The following is a 7,086-nucleotide window of genomic DNA, read 5'->3' as shown; positions in this document are numbered from 1 at the left end:
TTCTAAGGAACTGCCAGACTGACTTCCAGAGTGGCTGAAACATTATACAGTCCCACCAACAGTGAATAAGAGTTCCAATTTCTCCACATCCCCTCCAGCATTTGTAGTTTCCTGTTTGTTTAATGGCAGCCATTCTAACCGGTGTTAGATGGTATCTCATTGTGGTCTTAATTTGCATCTCTCTAATAGCTAGTGAAGCTGAACATTTTTTCATGTGTTTCTTGGCCATTTGTATTTCCTCTTCAGAGAACTGTCTTTTCATATCTTTTGCCCATTTTATAATTGGGCCGACTGTACTACTGTCATTGAGTTGTAGGATTTCTTTATATATGCAAGATATCAGTCTTTTGTCAGATACATGGTTTCCAAAAATTTTTTCCCATTGAGTTGGCTGCCTCTTTACCTTTTTGAGAAATTCCTTTGAGGTGCAGAAACTTCTAAGCTTGAGGAGTTCCCATTTATCTATTTTCTCTTTTGTTGCTTGTGCTTTGGGTGTAAAGTCTAGGAAGTGGCCGCCTAATACAAGGTCTTGAAGATGTTTTCCTACATTATCTTCTAGGAGTTTTATGGTACTTTCTTTTATATTGAGATCTTTGGTCCATTTTGAGTTAATTTTTGTGTAGGGGGTGAGGTAGGGGTCCTCTTTCATTCTTTTGGATATGGATATCCAACTCTCCCAGCCCCATTTGTTGAAAAGACCATTATGACTCAGTTCAGTGACTTTGGGGGCCTTATCAAAGATCAGTCGGCCATAGATCTGAGGGTCTATCTCCGAATTCTCAATTCGATTCCATTGATCTATATGTCTATCTTTGTGCCAGTACCATGCTGTTTTGGCAACTGTGGCTTTATAATAAGCTTCAAAGTCAGGGAGTGTAAGTCCTCCCACTTCGTTTTTCTTTTGTAGAGTGTCTTTAGCAATTCGAGGCATCTTCCCTTTCCAAATAAATTTGATAACTAGCTTTTCCAAGTCTGCAAAGTAGGTTGTTGGAATTTTGATTGGGATTGCATTGAATCTGTAGATGAGTTTGGGTAGAATTGACATCTTAATGACATTTAGTCTTCCTATCCATGAACATGGAATATTTTTCCATCTTTTAAGGTCCCCTTCTATTTCTTTTAGTAGAGTTATGTAGTTTTCTTTGTATAGGTCTTTTACATCTTTGGTTAAGTTTATTCCTAGGTACTTGATTTTTTTAGTTGCTATTGAAAATGGTATCTTTTTCTTGAGTGTCTCTTCAGTTTGTTCATTTCTAGCATATAGAAACATTACTGACTTATGTGCATTAACCTTGTATCCCGCTACTTTGCTAAATTTGTTTATTAGCTCTAGTAGCTGTATCGTCAATTTCTCAGGGTTTTCTAGATATAAGATCATATCATCTGCAAACAATGACAGTTTTACTTCTTCTTTTCCAATTTGGATGCCTTTTATTTCTTTGTCTTGCCGGATTGCCCTGGCTAGCACTTCCAGCACAATGTTGAATAACAGTGGTGACAGCGGGCATCCTTGTCTTGTTCCTGATCTTAGAGGGAAGGCTTTCAGTCTCTCACCATTGAGTACTATGCTGGCTGTGGGTTTTTCATATATGCTCTTTATCATGTTGAGGAAGTTTCCTTCAATTCCTACCTTTTGAAGTGTTTTTATCAAAAAGGGATGTTGGATTTTGTCAAATGCTTTTTCAGCATCTATTGAGATGATCAATTGATTTTTCCCTTTTGACTTGTTAATGTGTTCTAATACATTGATTTTCTTATGTTGAACCATCCTTGCATGCCTGGAATAAACCCCACTTGGTCATGGTGTATGATTTTTTTAATGTGTCTTTGGATTCGATTTGCAAGTATTTTGTTGAGGATTTTTGCATCTATATTCATTAGGGAGATTAGCCGGTAGTTTTCCTTTTTTGTAGCATCTTTGCCTGGTTTTGGTATTAGATTGATGTTAGCTTCATAAAATGAGTTAGGTAGTGTTCCATTTTCTTCAATGTTTTGAAAGAGTTTGAGTAAGATTGGTGTCAGTTCTTTCTGGAAAGTTTGGTAGAATTCCCCTGTGAAGCCATCTGGCCCTGGGCATTTATTTGTGGGAAGCTTTTTGATGACTGATTGGATCTCTTTGCTTGTGATGGGTTGGTTGAGGTCTTCTATTTCTTCTCTGGTCAGTCTAGGTTGTTCATATGTTTCCAGGAAATTGTCCATTTCCTCTACATTATCCAGTTTGTTGCCATACAGTTGTTCATAGTATCCTCTTATAATTTTTTTTAATTCCTTCAGGATCTGCAGTTATGTCACCTTTTTCATTCATTATTTTGTTTATATGGGTCTTCTCTCTTTTTGATTTTGTCAGTCTAGCTAGGGGTTTGTCAATCTTGTTGATCTTCTCAAAGAACCAACTTTTGGTGATATTTATCCTCTCTATTGTTTTTTTGTTCTCTATGTCATTTATTTCTGCTTTAATCCATGTTATTTCTTTTCTTGTATTTGGTTTAGGATTGGTTTGCTGTTCATTTTCTAGCTTCTTCAGTTGATCCATTAGTTCTTTGATTTTGGCTCTTTCTTCCTTTTTAATATATGCGTTTAGTGCTATAAATTTCCCCCTTAGCACTGCTTTTGCTGCATCCCATAGGTTTTGGTATGTTGTGTTCTCATTTTCATTCGTCTCTATATATTTAGCAATTTCTCTTGCTATTTCTTCTTTAACCCACTGATTGTTTAGGAGTGTGTTGTTTAACCTCCAGGTATTTGTGAATTTTCTAAGTCTCTGATGGTTATTGACTTCTAATTGTATTCCATTGTGGTCAGAGAATGTGCTTTGAATAATTTCAATCTTTTTAAATTTATTGAGGCTTGTTTTATGTCCCAGCATATGATCTATTCTGGAGAAAGTTCCATGAGCACTAGAAAAGTATGTGTATCCTGGTGATTTGGGATGTAATGTCCTGTATATGTCTGTTAAATCTAATTCATTTATCAGATTGTTTAGGTTTTCAATTTCCTTATTGGTCCTCTGTCTGGTGGATCTATCTATAGGAGAGAGTGATGTGTTGAAGTCTCCCACAATTATTGTGGAAACATCAATTGCTTCCTTTAGTTTTGCCAGTGTTTCTCTCATGTATTTTGTGGCACCTTGGTTGGGTGCATAGACATTTACGATTGTTATTTCTTCTTGCTGAATTGCCCCTTTTATTAGTATGTAGTGGCCTTCTTTGTCTCTCAAAACATCCCTGCATTTGAAGTCTATTTTATCTGAGATTAATATTGCTACACCTGCTTTCTTTTGGCTGTAGCTTGCATGAAATATTTTTTTCCATCCTTTCACTTTCAGTTTCTTTGTGTCCCTGTGTCTAAGATGAGTCTCTTGTATGCAACATATTGATGGTTCATTTTTTTTGATCCATTCTGCGAATCTATATCTTTTAATTGGGGAGTTTAACCATTTACATTCAATGTTATAACCGTGAAGGCATTTCTTGAATCAGCCATCTTATCCTTTGGTTTATGTTTGTCATATTTTTCCCCTCTGTCTATTAATATCCTTTATTGTACCCATACCGAATCTCTTTAGTACTGAACCTTTCTCCAAGTCTCTCTGTCCTTTCTTTGTTTCTCTGTCTGTAGGGCTCCCTTGAGTATCTCCAGTAGGGCAGGTCTCTTGTTAGCAAATTCTCTCAGCATTTGTTTGTCTGTGAAAAATTTAAGCTCTCCCTCAAATTTGAAGGAGAGCTTTGCTGGATAAAGTGTTCTTGGCTGGAAATTTTTCTCACTCAGAATTTTAAATATATCGTGCCACTGCCTCTCGCCTCCATGGTGGCTGCTGAGTAGTCACTACTTAGTCTTATGCTGTTTCCTTTGTATGTGGTGATTTGCTTTTCTCTTGTTGCTTTCAGAACTTGCTCCTTCTCTTCTGTGTTTGATAGTGTGATCAGTATATGTCTCGGAGTGGGTTTATTTGGATTTATTCTATTTGGAGTTCGCTGAGCATTTATGATTTGTGTATTTATGTTGTTTAGAAGATTTGGGAAGTTTTCCCCAACAATTTCTTTGAATACTCTTCCTAAACCTTTACCCTTTTCTTCCCCTTCTGGGACACCAATGAGTCTTATACTCGGACGTTTCATATTATCTATCATATCCCTGAGGTCCATTTCGATTTTTTTAATTTTTTTCCCCATTCTTTCTTTTATGCTTTCATTTTCCATTCTGTCATCTTCGAGGTCACTGATTTGTTGTTCAACTTCCTCTAGTCTTGTACTATGGGTGTCCAGAATCTTTTTAATTTGGTCAACAGTTTCTTTAATTTCCATAAGATCATCCATTTTTTTATTTAGTCTTGCAATGTCTTCTTTATGCTCTTCTAGGGTCTTCTTGATTTCCTTTATCTCCCGTACTATGGTCTCATTGTTCATCTTTAGTTCTTTGAGTAGCTGCTCTAGGTGCTGTGTCTCTTCTGGTCTTTTGATTTGGGTGCTTGGGCTTGGGTTATCCATATCGTCTGGTTTTTTCATATGCTTTATAATTTTCTGTTGTTTTTGGCCTCGTGGCATTTGCTGAACTTGATAGGGTTCTTTTAGGGTTTGTAGACCTATTGAAGTCCTTATCTCTAATTTATCAGATCTACAGCTTCGTGGAGTACACTTTCTCTAACTAACCAGCAGGTGGCGTCCACGAGCCACCTGTTCTCCACAAGCCAGTTCTCCCCTGCTTAGCCTTTTTGGTGAGTGGGTGAGTGAGTCTTGTGTGGCCCAATTGGTGTACCAAGCTTGGGTGTGTAGTTGGTGTTGCCTGCCCTGTATGTGGGGCGTGTTTCTGGGCAGTCGTGGAGGGGGGGTGGCCCTAACAATCAAATCTCCCTGATGATCCTAGAGTTTTAAAGCTGCTGCAATAGTCTAATCCTTCAGTTCAGTCCTGCCACAGTTTGTCTCTGCCGCTGACCCACAAGTCCTTGGTATTGGCGTATGGCTCCTGAGACTTGCAAGTGGGCCCCTCTTCCAGGCCGTGCACCCCGGGTCCTCTGTTGAGGGATGACTGTGCTATGTCACAGGTGAGTGTCGTCCCCCCAGGGCAGTTCTGGGCTGCTGGGCTGTGTAGGGAGGCTCCCAGTCTGCTGAAATGATGGCTGAATGGGGCTTTGTTAATTCACACTGCTCCACCTTCCCAACTCTGGGACAATCAGCTGAGGTTGCAGGGAAGGCTAATGTCCACGCCCAGTTTTGTGGTGTGTGCCTGTTATTTGAAGCACTTCCGTCACACTGGGTTGTCTGGGGCAGTTCTGGGCTATGGGGCTTGCGATGGGCAGGAGTGTTTCCTGTCCACCAGGATGATGGCTGTGAGCGGACGCCCCCCTTTTCTTGGGAAGTTGTGGTGTTTAGTGAATTTTCTCAGCCACTTGATTATTGCCTTTTGTCTCAGAGCTCTCCTAGTTCTGCTCTTGACTTGACCTGCCCAAATAGTAAGTCTTTGAAGCTTTCTGTATTGGGCTTCTTAGAGTAATTGTTTTAGAAAAAGAAAAAAGGATTAAAAAAAACAAAACAACAACAACAACAAAAAAAGAACGGGCCCTCCTCAGAGATCTAATGGGTTATTGAAATGCTAAGAGACAAAGCAACCAGGGCCATTAAGGAAAGGTCCACAGGGCAGAGAGATCAGCTTTTCTTCGGGATTTGCATATGCGCCTCAGGGCCCTTCCCCTTTCTATGTTCACCAGAACTCCAAAAATCCTCCGCTTTTATTTTGGAGTTTTTCGTGTTGTTTTTTTTCTATGCCTGTCTCCTCTCTGCTGGGCTGGCTGCTCTCAGATTCTCTGGTGTTTGGTCTCAGTCTATCTATGTTTGGAGTTTGCATCAGTAGAATGAGTTTCCGATAAGGGCTGCCACTGCAGTTCTCCCTTCTCCTTCCCGGAGCTGACAGCCCCTCCTCCCACTGGACTGAGCCTGGCAGGAAGGGGTGCAGGTCCCCTGGCCACAAAAACTTACAGATTTCGCTGATCTCAGCAGTTCCACGTTTTCATGAGTGTTGTATGAAGTATGCCCAAAGTCAGATTGCTCTGTGGTTTCCAGTCCACGCAGTTCCTGGCTTTCTACCTACTTTCCTGGAGGAGTAACTAAAACATACAGCTCACCAGTCTGCCATCTTGCCCCGCCTCAGCCATTATCTCTTTGACTAATTTTCAGCCCTGCACTCTTTCTCCTCTCCTTCCAGTACTCTGATGACATGAATGTTAGATTTTTTTGTTATAGTCTGACAAGCCCTTAAGGCTCTGTTCATTATTTTCCTGTCTTTTTTTCTCTCTGTCTTTCAGATTGGGTAATTTCTTTTGTTCCATCTTCTAGTTTATGATTCTTTCCTCTGTTCCCTTCATTTTGCTGTTGAACCCATCCACTGAGCTTTTTATTTCAGTGACTGTATCTTTCAGTTCTAAGATTTCTATGTAGTTTTTCTTTATGTCTTCTATTTACTTGCTGAGACTGTTTTCTTTGCTCAGACTTTGTATTTTTAATTTGTTTCAGTATGTTTGTAATTGCTTGTTGAAGCATTTTTATGATGGCTGCTTTAAAAATCTTTGTTGGATAATTATAACATTTCTTTCATCTCCTTGTTGGCATACTTTAATTGTCTTTTTTCATTCAGTTTGAGGCCTTCCAGGTTCTTGGTCTGATGAATGATTTCCAATTGAAACTTGTACATTTTTGTATTATTTTCTGAGACTCTGGATCTTATGAAAATCCTTTGTTTTAGCTGACTTTCTCTGACATTATTCTGACAGGGGAAGGTACAGGGAAGTATAGGTTACCTACTCAGCCTTTGTTGATATCCCAGGGAGGTGAGGCTCCTCATTGCTTCTGGGTGGAGGTAGGAATTCTTTCTCCCCATGTGATCTCCACTGACACTGTAGTTGGGGTGGCTTCCTTACTGCTGGGTGATGATAAAGGTCCTTACTCTCCAGTATGTCTCCTCGGACACTACTCCCATGGGGAGGAGGTGGGACCTCATTACTTCTGGCTGATGTAGAAATCCAGTCTCCCCATGTGGTCTTCACTGACACTGTTGATGGGTGGGTCTTGTTGCCAGGTGATAGGGATGAAAAAC

The sequence above is a fragment of the Choloepus didactylus genome, chromosome 9, assembly GCF_015220235.1.
Source record: "Choloepus didactylus isolate mChoDid1 chromosome 9, mChoDid1.pri, whole genome shotgun sequence".
Taxonomy (NCBI): Eukaryota; Metazoa; Chordata; class Mammalia; order Pilosa; family Megalonychidae; genus Choloepus; species Choloepus didactylus.
This window is presented reverse-complemented; position numbering follows the sequence as displayed.